We start from the raw sequence: 17,232 nt of genomic DNA, 5'->3' as shown, positions 1-17,232 counted from the left end.
GGTGGCAAACTTGGGGATGAATCCGTTTTCGCGCACTTTCCGGTAACCGATTTCAACAAAACTTGTCAAATAGATGTGATTCCACGAACTTTTGAGGTCGGTTTTTTTAGTACTATGTACTGAGATTATTTAATAAAGTGTTATTTTTAAAACGTTTTCGTTTAAAAATGCCCATGTTCCGTTATTAACGTTGTGGGTCATAATGCGATGAGTTGAATCAACTTTAAAAATTTGTTTCAAAATTGTACCTTACATCATTTACTACGTGTTCATGTAAATGATGTAAGTACTTGAACACACAGTAAGTGAAAACTTATTCTATATTAAGATTAGGAATGAGTATGACTTCATTTCGAAATGAAACTATTTTTTTCCGGATCTAAAGCGTGTGTGTTTGTTTTTTCATTTAAACTTGTCCGGATAAAAATGAAACTATATTTTCCGGTAGAATTGGAAGAAATAGTTTCATATCCAATGAGAAGCAATCGTAAATAACAAAACCTAAGAACTTTATTTAGAAAGGTCTAGAATTCGAAGACGAATCCTCCATCACATGGATTTAACCACCAACGAATTATTATAGGCTGTGACGTGGAATTCTAGTGGAAATAGGAAAACATCGTCATGTATTATAGGTATTATAAAGCAAATAGCACCTAACTAAAATTCCTAAGTTACAAGTTAATCTTGCCCCGGGGGCCTACAAGTCACCACATCGTGACCAATCGCGGCGATTATGTTCCAATTTGCCATCAATCACGCGCTATATGAGTCTTTGTAACGTTTACCGAGTTATTAATTATACAGTAAAGTAAGTATTATCTAGTGTCAGCAAACGAACGTAGTGTTTTGTGCAGTGTTGCCATTTATTTGATCGAGACATCATAAAGTCATAGAGAGGAGGCGACGCCACCCCGCACGGGGCGGATTTCCGCGAGAAATGTTTTTTCCATATTTACTTTTTTACCAAAATCTTAAAAAACTATAACGAAAATGGTAGCAATTTGTATGCAGTAGAAAAGTTTCTATCGAACTCCACCACCGCCCGATACACGGTAACACCACTCCGTTTTTTCGTCTTTCGAACAAAATTCTAAAGCCGCCGCAATCTTGATTCTGTGTCTTCTTAGAGGAGACCCCCGCCCGACAAGGGTTTGTCAAGAACGTAGCAAGTAGGTGTCCATAGACTTTGACTTCTAGGGCTTTCATCTTGGGAATTTCGAGTTTCGACAATTTTTTGGTATTTACGAGTGCCGCGACTAAGTTTTTAGTCTCGGGAATTTCGAAACTATTGTGACTTAGGGCACCTTCAAATTAAATAATATATAAATAATGACTTAAGCCTTGAAATTAGAGGCTTATACAAGCGCTGCAGTGGTGCGTCTGTGGCGCGGCATCCGCACAACTACAAATTTTCATACAACATCTAAGAACCTATAGTTGCAGTGCCATGGTGGAGCTACTGTCATGACATGCGCACGTCACTTTTACAGTCACAATTTTCTTTTTTTTTATTTATTTTATTTATTTCTCCCAATAGCTTACAAATACTAAAATGGCAATTTGTACAGATAATATAACACAATATAATTAATGAAGTAAGGCGTAACGCGCAGCTGCCGCGCTACAGACACGCTACTGCAGTGCTTTTATAAGCCTCTAATTTAAAGGCTTACGTCATTTATTTTTTCAACAAATCCCCACTACGTAGCAAGTAATACGCAATACTTCTACAATATTGGTAAAAATACGGCAGTTATTTCATAATAGGGCAGTTAGCATTCATATTAGACATAACTGTTTGTTGTCGATACCATCTTCGTCAGCCGTGGCCATCTGTACGAATACCTGTAGTTAAAAGCCTTATTTGTTTAAAAAACTAAATATATGCGATTTTTGAGCCGGGAAAATGACAACCTAGGAACTCGATTAGTTAATAAAACAATATAACAAATTCTTCTCCTTTTCTTCTTATCATGTCGATACTTCTTTTATTTTAGGACTACATTGACTTTGAATAGTATGTTGCCACCTTAATTGCGTCAGCCGTGGCCACGTAGAAACCTTCCCTCGTTTTTTATTTTTATAAGGGCAGAAGAGGCATGGGTTAGACTAGCATCCCTGAATCCCCATTTACACATCTTGTCTCTACAGCGTCCTACCTGAGTGCGAAATCGATTTAAGGACATCCACACGGGCCACCGCAAATTGCAACCTGGCGGTAGTCTTGAGGGATTATGAAACCAGGTGGTGGGAGGTTTTTCTGATTCCACAGTGTCTAGTGACAGTCGGATAGTCACTTTGTGGTGCGCAGGAAACAAATAATATGACAAATTGTAAGTAAAAGAATCAAAAGGACAATTTCCGGTGCTGATTAAATTATTTGTAGCATTCATTTTAAGGTTTTTTTTATGTCTAGTGCCTGTGATATGTAGATTTGTAAGTCGATTCCGTAACATTTTGTGGGCTGAATGACCAATGTGATCAATAAAAATCATCTATAATATATCGTGCAATCTCAACTCAAAATTGCCTACTATACTGTATTATTTATACCGCACTCCTACCTGTTTCGCTTAAGGCAGAATCGCTAATAACTGCTAATCAGTGGGGGTCATAGATCACTTCATTTTTAACTTTGCTCCTTCGTAATACGACCAAAGCCGGAATTTACAACTTTTCCGAAATAACGATAATTTGCAAACTAAAAACAAAGTAAAGAAATATTCTACTGATCTATCATCAGCTTGAAATAGCCCCATTTATTTTACTATCCTTAACGATCCGCAGCACTCGCTATAAATCGATTTGCATTTATAAATCGTTTAATGGAGTATATGTTTTAGGTAATCTTTCTATTCCAAATTTATATATAACTGTGTTATTACGAGCAACCCTATCTACTTTAAAGAAAAAGCTCTGTATATTACAATTTGCTGACCACTTTCTTTTTTTTAATAAATTTATTTAGGTTGCGAAATTACAAAACATACAAATAGACAGATAGAGATAAGTCAACCGTGACCATGGGACCTGTAAAGGGCCCGAAACGTCAGTTTGTTTGAAAAAACAAATATAGGCGATTTAAATCCGGAAAAATAGTTTCATTTCCTACATACAAATAGAATTAAGGTTCTCTCAAATTTCATTAATGTTTATCGGGAGAATTTGGTTGCTTAACTTCGCATTAAAGTGACATGAACAATGAGTTCTGGCATTGATAATAAAATTGTTCAGCTATCTTAGAGCTCTAGTGCCTAATCCACATTAATACAATCAGCCGATGATACATAGTATATAGACACCATTCGATCACAAAAGAGGCTAGACAGACGTTTGGTACGAGAAATATCGAGATTACAGTGGTCTGGTTCCCTAAAAAAATGAATTTATAGTATTTGCAGGTATAAGAGAGAGTACAGATGCTACCCTCTACTTTACCCATCCAATTACGTATTATGTATGGTAGGATGTGAGACATTAGAGCATAAGTTCTCCAATTTTTAGGCTCACCGCCCACTTAGGCAAGATAAAACAGTTTCAACGCCTACCGCCACAAAAAGTAATTGAAAAAATGTATTATTTATATTAACTTAACACAAAAAATCACAAGAATAAAAAATGATATATGTAGTGTAGTTTATATAGATCATTCAGGTATTTTCAGGACAGCATCCACGCTCCGAAAAGACGGGCCGATTCAAATCTGTCAAATCGCGTTATCATACATTTTTAGTTCTATCCCCGATCGTAACTCAAGTCTGTAAGTGGGAAAACGGCCGCAACTACGGATTACGTGCTTCGGAGTAGGACCCCAGAACCGAAGTGAATCCGAAAATTACTTTGCCATTTTTCCCATTATCTAAACAAAACAGGCGAATGTATCGCACGAATTAACCAATAAAATAGGAAATGAAACTATTTTTCCGGATTTAAATCGGGTATATTTGTATTTTCAAACAAACCGTCGTTTCGGGTCCTTTACAGGTCCCACGGTCACGGTTACCTAAGAACTCGATAACCAATAAAAAAGTAAGCGAAAAGCAAATGATTCACTTTGAGTAAACATTTGCATCGACCGAGTACGTCAGACACCAGATACTCATACTCCACATTCAACAGTCATGATGTTAAAGTTATAAACTCTTAGCGAGTGGTGTAGGGTCGTAATTATAACACTTACTTTTTGACAGCTTTTAAGCGCAAATCAATTGTTGATGATGACCACATCTGTAACGCGAAAGACTCACACGCAAAAATCACATTTAACGCTTGAAATATAAAACGCAATACTGATAAACTTGTTATAATACTGGTTGTACGATTGAGTCAAACACAAATAACATTAATTTAGTCAAACGACAATGCCTGTTATTTGACAGACGAGGTCTATGTGACAGTGGAAAAAATATAATTTAAATGATAATAGACCGTTTGTTCCGTAACTACTCAACACTTTATTGTTAAAATTCTTCTTTTTGTAAACTAACAATTTTTAAATGTCGTTTTGATTTTGAAGTCGTTATTTATATGTTACTTCAGATATTATAAAATATACATGTTCCCCGGTAATAAATTGATAAACTTGATATGCCTAACAGTATGACTGTTAAAAAAATACAAGGAAACATTATCCTAAGTAGTATCTAAGGTACAGTTTTTTCTTTGAAATGAATTCTTTTCACCTTATTTTACGTTTTTCTACACCACGTCCACAAATTAATGAATTTTGAAAAAAAAACAAAACAAAAATACTTAACGCAGAATATTAAACTACCAAAAAACCGATCAAATTCATTCGTCATCATCAAGTCATTTCAGGAATATCCATTCGTTACCGGACACCTGTATAACTATCTTTTTAGAGTTTATCGCAATCCGATAAAAAGTAATGTTATTATAGCCACTTTTGGATTTAATTATAGATTATCTTCAACGCTGATCTTCCTAATTTACTTTACTAGGCCTTAATATCTTGGATCGTAGCGTGGTTGGATATCTTACTATCAATTTTCCCAAAATAGAACTTCAAGTATTAATACTTTGAGGAAGAAAGAGCGTAAAATTCATGATCATGACAAATTATAGACAGAAAAGAGAAGAAAACAGAAGAAAACATTATACATTTTTAATCAACTTAAAAAAAAAGGAGGAAAGTATAATCACTTTCGGCTGTATGTATATTTCAGATATCTCCGTCAATTGTGGACCGATTTTGAAAATTCTTTTTTTGTTTGAAAGGATGCACTCTCGTAGTGATTCCACTGTCACCAAGTCAGAATCTGATGAGGAGATCTTATGAAAATCGAAGGAAATCCTCAAATTTTGTAGGCATGTCCGTGTATTCACCAACTTTTCCATCAATTGTGAACCGATTTTGAAAATTCTTCTTTTTTTTTGAAAGGGTATACTTTCGAGGTGGTCCCTGATGCTGTTCCGGGTTTGTTGCGGCTATCACAAATTGTTAATTATTTTTCATAATTAAAAGTTGACCTTTGAATTGACACAATACATGTAATGTCAACAAATGTAAATGTCAACATGACAACTAAAAAAAGAAAATGTACAAAAGAATCCGTAATAGTTCCATTGTCACCAAGAAGTCAGAGTCTGATGAGGGGATCCTATGGAAATTGAAAAATACCGATAAGCAAACTTTTGAGATCGAGTTTTTTTTCAATGAAAAAGTTACAATTATAATTGTACAAACTTCGTGGTTTAGATTTTACAACCTTTCTTCCTTGAAATATCGAACTTGGCCAGGTTTTACCATTTATTTTGCGCTTTGCAAATGATATCATGACTAAACTCGAAGCATCCTCCGGCAAGATTTTATCACTCATCATGTCAGTTTGTTGCTGTCATCACCGCACCAGAGTACTTCTGGCAGATTGCCACAACACGTTCGTTCATTGATGAATTAACAAACGCTTAGAAAATCACATTTATTCGAACTTTATTTGCTAACCGCCACGCCATCTTTATTAGTTCAGCCTTGTGTTAACTCATTGTTGACTTTTAATATCTGTTTTTAGATTCTTGTCATTATTCTCTTATAACCTTCAGAATAGAGAGAGCACAAAAAAACAATGATTTAATTAGTGTAAATCATAAAACTTTTTTACTTAAGATTACTGAATACGGATAAGTTTCTAGAAAATTCGACATTAGGTTTATTGTCATTTAGAATCAATCAATTAACTTTTTGCTACAAACGCTGTAACAAAGACCCCACCTCATTATATTTGTGGTTCCTAACCGCGCGTGGCGTCGACGCAGCCCGCTTGTCATTACATGCAAACCACTAACAATTACGGTTAGTAAAACTGCACATTTCTACTGAATCCGGCCCATTGTGAATTATATTAGAGGGCAATGTCACGATAATTTACTTAATTCTATGATTTATACCTCGTTACGGTCAAAGTAATGTAAACGACCATTTCACATTTGTTTGGTGTTAGGTTCAGTTTTCAGTTTTAGGTAGTCTCTTTGCCTTTAGTCAAATCGTTTATTTTTTGTTTCAACTAATTATGTGTCAAACTTTTGACAGTTTTGTATTTAAACCACTGTTTAGCCTATTTATTTGTCAAATTTTTACAGTTTTTACGTTTAAAACACAGTTTCCACTAATTATCTATCAAAACTTTTGACAGTTTTGGTATTTAAACCACTGTTTACACTAATTATTCATCATGCTTTTGACGGTTTTGATATTTTGACCACTTTTTCTTGTAATTATTTTTAAACACTTGAACTATTTTTGATAGATATATTTCAAACAGAGGTATAAACTGCAACACTACACTGTTAAGACAATGTTGCATTGCCAAGGCTCCAACCTGTTCATTAGCACTGAATTCTGCTGTATTTCCGATGTAACTGTACCTGTATGTGGTCTGTGGTACCTACTTTGTTAAACATGTTTATAAATGTGCTAATGATAATATTATTATTATTATTACTTTTCAATTTACGCATTTAACCGCCTTTCTGTATAACCAATATGTACCTAGATCTACATAGACTCTTGCCAAATTCGAAAAATATATGGTTTTTAGGGTTTTCATCTCCGTAAATAACACATACAGTAATAAATAAAAGGCATTAATTTTGTTCAATAAAAATTTAAAATCACTAGTAAATGATTTGACCAAAAAAATAAATCCCAGTAATTAATTCATTACATTAATTTACTAAACTGTGTTGTCTCTTATGATTGCAGAGATTGCAAACATTCGACTTCGAGTAGTAATTCAATTTCAGAATCAGAATTAGATGTTGGATGACATGTAGTAAATTGATGTAAAATAAAATTTAACAATTTTGTTTCTTTTATTCACCATTCATTGGTTCACTTACCATTACCTGCTATTAAGCAGTAAGAATTAATAGGTATCAAAAACTGAACTATTTTATTCATAAATCATATGTATCAATGGGTATTTTGCAAACTTTATAATAATTGGCCAGGTAAGTATTACTTCTACGTTACCCAATTATCCATCTACCTATTCCTCAAAATTTCAATTCAATTCCAAAAATGGTTTTTTTCTATGCCATCATCGGTTGCCAAGCAACGTTTTGTTATCAAATATTCTATGTCGAATTTGGCTAGACAGTAAGTATGTATTATTACCCATTGATATAATATTATTACTTAAGTTGTACTGGAATGGAACGAGACGACCGCAATATAGGAAGGATTTATTTCTAATAGCCTGAAATACCAGATTCGATAAACATCTACAAATCAATATTTAATGTTTTAGCGGTCTGAGGCAACAAACAATTCTGGAATATACTTCCATACTTATAAATAAAACTATTGCTCGCAACTTTCTCTACGACTGTATACATATCCAACATTTTACACGTTCCGTTCTTCGGTTAGGTAAACTAGTCTGCAAAGAGTTGAACTGTCCAAATGTTTTAAGGCAATAAAGTATAGGTTCTCTAACCCACTGCGGGTAGAAAATTTTAAAGGATTTAAACAATTTCTTTTTACATACAGGTGGTGTTAAACTTTATAGCACAGTATTGATAGTTGTTATATCTACTTTATATAAATGCTATGTATGCTAAAATGCACTGCTATGTAATGTTATAGAAATAATTCTATATACTGCTATATAATGTTATGTAATATAATGTGATTATATACTAAAAGCTGTCTTCTGTTCTGGTTCCAACAACTTGGAAGACAAACCTCAAAATCCGTTCCTAAAGATAAAGCGAGACAGCTTTAATTGCAATGATTAACGGTTTCAATGCAGGAATACCTGGGGAGCGAACAATGTAAGGTTATACTGCGCGTGCGACGCTAGCGGGCGGAATGCGATTGGTCAATGTTTATCGATTAGATGCGCCCGCGGCGTTCCCAGACCAGCAGCATTGTTTATATGTTGCATGTATCTGATTTCCTTGTTTTATCCTTATCAACCGATATAATGACCTCATTTGTTTGGACTTTTTGCGGTTTGTGGGCAGAAATATGGTTTTATAATTATAAGAAATAATAATAAATAATGCGCACACACTCATAGCCGCATTAGGAAAACCCTGTATCGCGGGTGTTATGGACACACACATAGACATCCATAATTTACACCCAAACTCACGAGAGAAATAAATGTAGGCCATCATTGACTTACAAATAAATGGACGACGGGTCTAATACAAATACCACGAAAAAAATGTCCCAAGTCAACCTATTCGAAAATTAAATTGTAATGTCATCGCAGTATCGCGCTGTCAGTAGAACAAATGAAGACTAAAGCGGAGTTTGGCGCTCTGTATACGATTTTAGCGCCTTACAAGTGCGGACACTTTTTAGCGCGGACCCGACGTCCATATAATTGTAAGTCAATATAGGCCATAGAAACATTTCCAGAGAGAGAGAATCGAACACGGGACCTGTGGCAGTTCAGCATGGTATCCGATCGGCCATGGAGATAGTTATAGTTTAGGTTTGTACGTGTGTAAAAGTTGTACGAAATTGTTACAATTAAATTTTCGTTTTTCATTGAAAATCACGATGATTTTACTCACATGTACTCATTCACAAGGAGCTCTACAGTAGGGCTGGCACTAGATCATAAAGAGCGAATAGCAGTATCTCGCGCTTTATGTCGCTCTCGCAGTAGTCGCGCTCCGTCGAATTAGCCCAGCTGCTACTTTTTTCATTAGATATCCAAACTTATTTGGATACTGACCACTAGGCGCACGACATGTTCGTGCCGTCCGTCACTTAGTATCATGAAAAAGTTTACCTTTAGTTTTGTGTGAAAAGCGCAATCAGGATTAATACCCTATGGTCATATACATAGAATATATCGCGCTAAATTTTAATGTAATATTTTCATTATAATGTACACAGAGCGTTTACGTAATCAAAGGAGTAAAATTGTCTAGATCTAAACCACTTCACGTAGTATATGTTGATGTACGCGGATCCAGAGGTTATGTTGAGCTCAAAATGTTTCTATCAATGTATTGTATTCATTATAGAGAAAGATACAAGTACGTAATAGTGGAAAATACTCGCTTTAGAAAGTTGGAAAAATCGTACGTCTTACTAGATCATGACAACATCATCGTCATCGCCATTTGTACGTTCCACTGCCGGGCAATGGTCTCTTCTTAGGCGAGGGTCTAGGCCATGGTCTGTCACGCTGTCCCACCCATTGCGGGTTGGGGACTTCACATGTTTTCCGAGGATTGTTTTTTTTTTTTAAATACCTAGCTCTAGAGTAAAGATAGGATCTACGATGGAACGAGTTTGCCCAGAACATGCCTATTTAGTCGCACCTTAAAGATATCCGGGTTGTATGAATTCGGAAATACAGACGCAGGCAGGGCATTCCATTCCTGGGCTGTGCGCATAATAAAAGATGATAAAAAGCCTGACGCGCCTACGCACGCCTGAAGGATATATGGTAAAATGAGGCGGGCGGGATGAGCTGATGGAGCTCATGGGCACACTCACCGAAATATATTCTGTAAAAAACCGACAAACGGGCAACTTTGCACCAGTGGGCTAAACTATGAACTTTAGATTCGATGGTAACGTCGCCAATAAGTCTTCTGGTCCTCTGCGCTCAATCGAATCAAGAGCCTCAAGTTGATACTTCGCTGAGCCATCCTACAGGTGACTGCAGTACTCCATGCAAGATCGGACTTGTGCTTTGTATAAAGTTAAGAGCTGTCCAGGCGTGAAATATCGCTTAACCTTGTTAAGGATACCCAGTTTTTCGGCTGCAATTTGTACCTTGCATTCAATATAAGCGTCAAAGTTAAGGGTTGCGCTCAATGTTATGCCAAGGAGACCTAGGCTGACGGTAAGAGAGACAGATATACCCCGAAAAGTGGGAGTCAGATCAAATTGACTTCTTTTAGCAGTAAACAGACAGGACTTTTGGTGGCGTTGTACTCGACCAGATTGTCATCTTCCCACTGAGAGACAACACTTAAGGTCAAGGTCGTCCGCTCCACCATGCCCTCTCTCAACGAACGGATAACTACCATGCTGTCATTTTCATCAAGATGTTAAATTTCAATTTCGTACTTAAATTCTGACGAACTCAGAATTGCGAATATCCTTTCAAGATTCTTGTTCAGTCGCTTGGTATAAACTTTCAAACCAAAACCAAGTGAAATTCTATACCGTGTTCCGTGGAACTAAAATAGAGTTTAAATTTAAAACATACAAGTAAAAATAAAAACAATCACTTTCACGTTTTATTAACACAAGCATACCGTCTAGTTAATGTTGAAGGCGATAAATTGAGCAACACAGACGCAAGCGAATTCAATTCTAGATTTTCTTTAACACGTAAAAATTTAATTTAGCACGGATTCTCAAAATAAATACCTGCTTTTATTCAAATATCTCACAAACTAGAAACTTTGTAGTTTAGTAAACTTTTTAACCCAAAAAAGGCATTCAACACAAAAAGTAATATTATTATTAATTTAAGTATTTCTTAGTGACATTTAAATGCTTACGTATTTCTTAGTCTGAATCAAGCATCAACTCTTACCCAGGACTCTTACTTAAGCATCAACCTCTACACCAGGTTTGATGCGCAGGCAAATAAATCATAAAATTGAACCATTTTTTATAGAGTTTATAAAAGTGTAATATGAATTATGAAAGCGCCTTATTTATTGGAGAGTTCCATGTTTTATTTAAACAAATTAATTCTTTAATATATTGCTACCCAGGGTTTTCTTCAAATTTGAACGGGACTTTTAATGTGGGTACCCCCTTTTCAACAAAAAAGTGTCATTAAAATCAGTTCACTAATATTGGAGTAACGGCATAACATACACACAAAAAATAGAGTCTAATTGAGAACCTACTCCTTTTTTAAAGTGTTTTAAAATTAAGTAAGTACATTTCATTCTTTTTCTGCGTGTCACAAAACAGATTAAGATGGACTGACAGGTAATTGACTGACAAGTCAGTTTTTAATCCTGAAATGATAATAATGAATAATAATAAATACTTTATTTGTCACCACATTACAACAGAATGAATGTAATAATAGTGTTAACCAAACTACATATTGTTCCCACAATGCGTAAACGGTCTTTATTTTAGGCCGTGAGCCTGTTTTAGAGATTCGTGATATTTATGATGGCGCCATGACTTAATAACAATACATGTACGAGTAATCAAAAGTTTTTACATATTCCGTAACCTGGTTCACTGTTGACCTATATAATACGGGAACAAAAATAGTTATTACTGTGGCGTTTCATTTTCTACTTTATAAGTTATCATTTGCTTTATCGCTGTAAGAAAACATTGCGACCTGCACATCAGAAAATATTACAATGCTCCCTAATGACATATGGAATCCCTCTAGAACCTCTCTTTAGAAAGTAGTCAAAGTAGAGAGAGTGTGTAATGAGAGACACAGAAAGAAAGAGATAGCTGTGGCACGCTTACGGTTGATGACGATAGTAAAAATGTCACAATTCTATTTTACTCTCTTGTCGTCATTGTCGGCTAGACTCGGAAAGAGATTCTTATTTTTTTTACTAACAGGACGTATGTCGAATTACACGTAAAACAGAGCGAGTTTTTATAGCTTTGAAATCCGCATTCAAATAACGTACGTAACCGTAGAAATGGGAAATGTATTAGCGGAAACATATTTCTGCCAAACATTGATGGTTTAATGATCTAGCTACATGTAAAAAAATGTAACTTTTTTATGAAACAAAAAAATGACCTTAAAGGTAACTAACTCTTGAGATATTGTCACGTAAAGTTTTTTTTTCTTTGAAAAATGTGAATTACTTTGATTAAGCAAACTTAAGGGCCCGTTTATTCGACACGTATTTCATCGCGCTCACTCCGCGCGGTTGCCGAGCGGAGTCCGCGTTGCCGCCGTACAGCGACCGCATATCTCCGTCTAACTGTCATGGCAAAATACGCTCTATTTGTTTATGTTTTAACTTAAATGAGCGTCCCTTTTATTGCTTGAATTTTATATACGCGGCGGCCTGGTGGCGGCCACGCGGTTGTATTATTCAGTGGAATTTAAATGTTGTTGCCTGTTAAATAGAATTCGCCATTAATGTACACGAAGGCGTGGTAACTGGGCGGTTGTCGCGCGGCGGCCGTGCGATAACTTTCTCCTCGTATAACTGGGCGCTAATAATAAAACTGAAACTAAATAAGATATAAAAAAACCGCTTATAGGGGTTGCTGAATTAATTTCGCTGATTCCGGACATGTTAATAACTCTATTTCGCTAAAATGTCGATTACGTTAGTTATGATAAAGACGGTAGAAAACTTAATTATAGTTTCTTCGAACATACCGATTCTGTATCTAGAATCTAAAACGCCAATTTCGAATATCTATAAAATTAATTTCAATTAAAATGCCTACTCTACTTTTGAAATATAATACCAGTTTTCGATATTATTATATGTTTTTAAATAAACTAGTTAATGCTTCCGCTACTTCCAAAACGTAATATCTCCCAACCGGTTTTTGAACCGGCATTGTGTAAAGCATCACTTTAAAGAAGTTTAGAACTGTTTTTCTTGTCTTATCTCCGGCAGTGTGACGTACAGTGTTTAATTTTCTATCAGTCTAGTGAGTCTATCTTTGTGGCCGGTCAGTCCGCTGGCCATACATGGAGGCTGGACGCAACAACGAAATGTGCCATCGATATGTTACCCAGTGAGGAGGAGAAATGCATGAATTGACAAAAAAACTAAAAAAGACGGGCGCGCCGCCAAATAGCGCGACGTCATTTCAACATACGCGTGTGTCCGGTGCGGTGGCTTTGTTCGCTCCTGACTGTTGGGAAACTATTGATTGTTTGTCACTGAGGATGTTTCTTAGAACGAAATATAGGTTTGGTTACTTTTGTAACTGATGAGGAGTGGTAAAGGGATCATTTTCTCTATCTAATTTCGGTGGCAATTTTTATTATGTAAGTATTCGACTATATTATCGTGAAAAATTAAATAATATTTCATGATACTGCAATCGAATATGAAATAGTACTTCATGATAATATTGTAGAGTATTTAAATAATAGAAACTGCTAATGAAATTAGGTAGAAAAACATTATCCAAAGGTAGTTTTTAATGTTATGTTACAATCGGTAGGTACATTAATTCATTGATAATGATCCTTACAAAGATCGAACAAAAACAAATAAAATATCTTTGATCTAGATGGACTATTGCTAAAAAATTCCCTGGTTCGTGTCTAGCCGAATCGAAGAAATTTATATTTGTGTTTGTTCTATCTTTTTATCAATATAACAACAACTACTGGAGTATTTTAACAAAAAAATATACTAATACCATGGCAGTAAGAACATCATGATATGGCAACTTTTAGGTTAGTTTTTTTTCTATCTAATTTCGGTGGCAATTTTTATTATTTAAGTGTTCGAGTTAATTATCGTGAAATATTAAATAATATTTCGGGTTACTACACTCGAATAATAAATAATACTTCATGATAATGTTCTACAATATTCAAGTAATAGACATTGCCACCATAATTAGATAGAGAACACTAACCTAAAAATTACCCATATATTAAATAAATATTGCAATAATCCATACAATTTTTATTTGTATTCTAGTGCAGTGGATGAATGAGCGATTTGTCAAACCACAGCGTCGTGTTTTTGAAACCAGAGCTAGAGATCTCTTTCCATGGTGACTGCCTTCATTCATCATTCAAGTTCATAGTTTCCATAATCGTGACATAATTGTACAGCATCTGTCAAGGTCACCAAAATCGTTATTTCGAACCGATTGATTTTTCAATCAATGCATTTCCTTGATTTGCAATCGACTCAAGTTTAAAGGCCATATGAACATTCCGTCTTTATAGATTCACTATTATTTTACGACTGTATCGAATTCTTAAAAAATGCTTGACGAAAAGTTTCATTGAAGTGGCAGATAATCATAAGTCATTGGTTTCTTCAAGGAGGTGTACCTACTTGAACCAAGCAACTGTAGCTCTGGCGTTCTACAAAAAATGTTCACATCACATATGACCGTAATAGTCGTAAAGTTGATTAACTGATTAGTAAAATTTGACTTTCTGAACAAAATGCAATAGGAAATGGAAGTTCGAAATCGTTCGTCCACTAGACCAGATTATTTCACATTTTTAGTGCCGCGTCGATAAAAGTGAGTGTGCTGACATGAAAAAGAAGAATTCACGTGACTACTTTGCGGTGAGCCGCTAAGTACTAAGTCAGCCTACGAAATGATCATCATTCAGAGATCACAGACAACATTTTAATGTTAAAACCGCAGACGCACTAACAAAGTCGGTTGAAAGGGATTTGATAGATGAATCGTGAGTCGTAATCTATGAAATTACCAAGTGTTAAATATTACTGGGGACCTCACATAATGTCGTTGAATTAAGGTTAGTTTTTGTGGTTGCTTGACTAACGCTACAATTGTAGGTACTAAAAAGTCATATTAAAATGCGCATTGGCGTCATATTGGCTTAGATAGTAACGGTGTGCCAATTAAAGATCTCATAAATGATTCCGAATCTAGAAAAACTAATGAGATGAATTTTCAGACGTATGCAGTTGGAAATCCTACGTTAATGCTCCTATTAAAAGTATATTAACTCTCTTTGGCACTGAAATTACGACTGTCCTATAAATTGTCTTCATGAACATCGTTAATATGACAAGCTTACAACTTTAGATGTAAATCAATATATTATTGCTTATAATTAAAACAATAGGTACTTACTGTCCGTAGAACTGTCAAAACAAAATCGGTCGTCGCAAAAAAATGCCATTTGGACACCCAATTAATCACAGCACCGATGTATGAATCATATTCTGTCTTCACTCCTCATTCCGCTGCCGCAATCGCTGGACCGTATAGCGCCTAGCTTTAGCGATAGAGCCGCCCATTTCCGCATCTGGTACTCCGTTGTGTCACAATGTTTAATGATCTGCGACCACAGACAAAAACAAAAGACTGTCCAGCCATCAAGATTTCGCCTGTAACTATTCGACCTTGAGTAACAAATACCTTTTATTCAACCGCAATCTGTGTTATGTCATTAAATGCGTGTCTGCAATCACCTTCAGAAAGATTGTTTTTTAGGTTAGGTTCAGAATCACGTTTTTAACTGTATTTATTATACATTATATATTATATACATTTATATTATATATATTATATACATTTTTATGTAGGCGCTATTTATCAAATTCCTGATTCAAATAAATATAACTTTTTGAAATGTCAGATCTTTTCCAATCGCAACGTTAACTACTGTGTGAAAATTCTGTGTTCTTTGGCTTGCTGCCAATTGGTCCATTTCTTAGCTTTGGTAGCGGCTACAGTGATACTGGTTCACAGTTCATATACGTTGACCGACGCTTTGAAGCTTACGATTTGGGGCTAAATATAATGTTGTACTGTACCAACTTATTCATGTTGGTGAAGATGTACAGAACTAATCTAATATTATACTATGTCATCGACGGCACGGTACGAATCTGGCGCACTTCCGTAGGATGGCTAATTTACGGAAATCCTATGGAATTTTAATGCTAAGTTCTAATTTGAGCAATCAAGAAGCAGGATTACATAAAGTTACAGCATATACCTATAAACTATAAACAATTTGAATGCAGAGAGGTCTGCAACGATGTTTACTATTCGCGTGCACTGTACGTCTTGTGCACTCAGGGCAACACTCGGTCGAGTGCATTTCACCGATTGGCAAGCCCTTTCACCACGATAGACTTAGAACTCGGTGGCTAAGTTTTGGGCCGCAATAATATGGTTTACAGTCACTATACTATAGTATACTATTACAGATACCCAATCTCACACAGAGAAATGTCGCTCTCGTAACTCACCAATTCATCAATCAATTGATGGTATTGATTAAGTAAATCCATAGTGTGATTGTGATAATATTCCAAAATGTCAACAAACAGCACGAATTACATTTTCATCAAGGTTATTGCTTTTGTTCAGCGTTGATTATTTATACAATAACATATTATTATAATGAATCGCAAAGAACCTGAGTACTTAATTTTTTTAAGTAAAAGTCATGCTAATATGTTGCTTAGTTTCTAGATTAAATTCAAATAACTGCCATCTATAAAGTTTATTGTAAACTAACAAATCAAAAGTAACTATATCATTGAGAAACCTTCGAGTGGTTATCTTTTCAATAGCAGTTTACTGTTTTCACCAATTTTTATGTTTATAAAATTTTAATTAAACATTCCTACAATGTTGTTTAAATAGTTTTGTTGTTTTTTTATATCTTATACTTCTTATATAGCATGGCACATCTCAAATTTTCGAGATTCAATGCTTTTTCCATCCAAATGTCATTATCTACAGTTTTAAATATTTACTAAAGTTAATTTGCATGAATTGATACACCATGTACGTATGTAGGTAATGTAGGTACAAGAAGAAGAAGATGGCGGACGTTCTTCTTTCGTTCAATTTCTCATAACACAATAATGTATTCGTTCAAGTCGAAGTCCTGACTGATTAGCGTTACTGCATATATAATTTTTTTAGTCTAGCTCTTTACAGCTTGAACTGTAGTTCATGTCAATGTGGTCGATCAGTGAGTTACATTTATAATATAAAAAAGTAGACTCGTATGTCTACCAATTCACTTAATTTCTTACCAGTTTAGACAAAAATGTAGTGTAAAATTTACAATT

General features: G+C 35.1%; 1 protein-coding gene across 6 annotated transcripts in view; it reads left to right on the top strand.

Moving 5' to 3' along the window:
- LOC113225512 (protein held out wings) overlaps window positions 1-17,232 on the top strand; it is a 107,661-nt gene that overhangs the window by 80,487 nt on the left and 9,942 nt on the right. The window lies entirely within an intron of this gene.

The sequence above is a fragment of the Hyposmocoma kahamanoa genome, unplaced genomic scaffold (genome assembly GCF_003589595.1).
Source record: "Hyposmocoma kahamanoa isolate Upper Pololo Valley unplaced genomic scaffold, ASM358959v1 161, whole genome shotgun sequence".
NCBI lineage: Eukaryota > Metazoa > Arthropoda > Insecta > Lepidoptera > Cosmopterigidae > Hyposmocoma > Hyposmocoma kahamanoa.
Note: the sequence above shows the minus strand (reverse complement) of the source record. Positions and strands in the feature narration are given on the sequence as shown.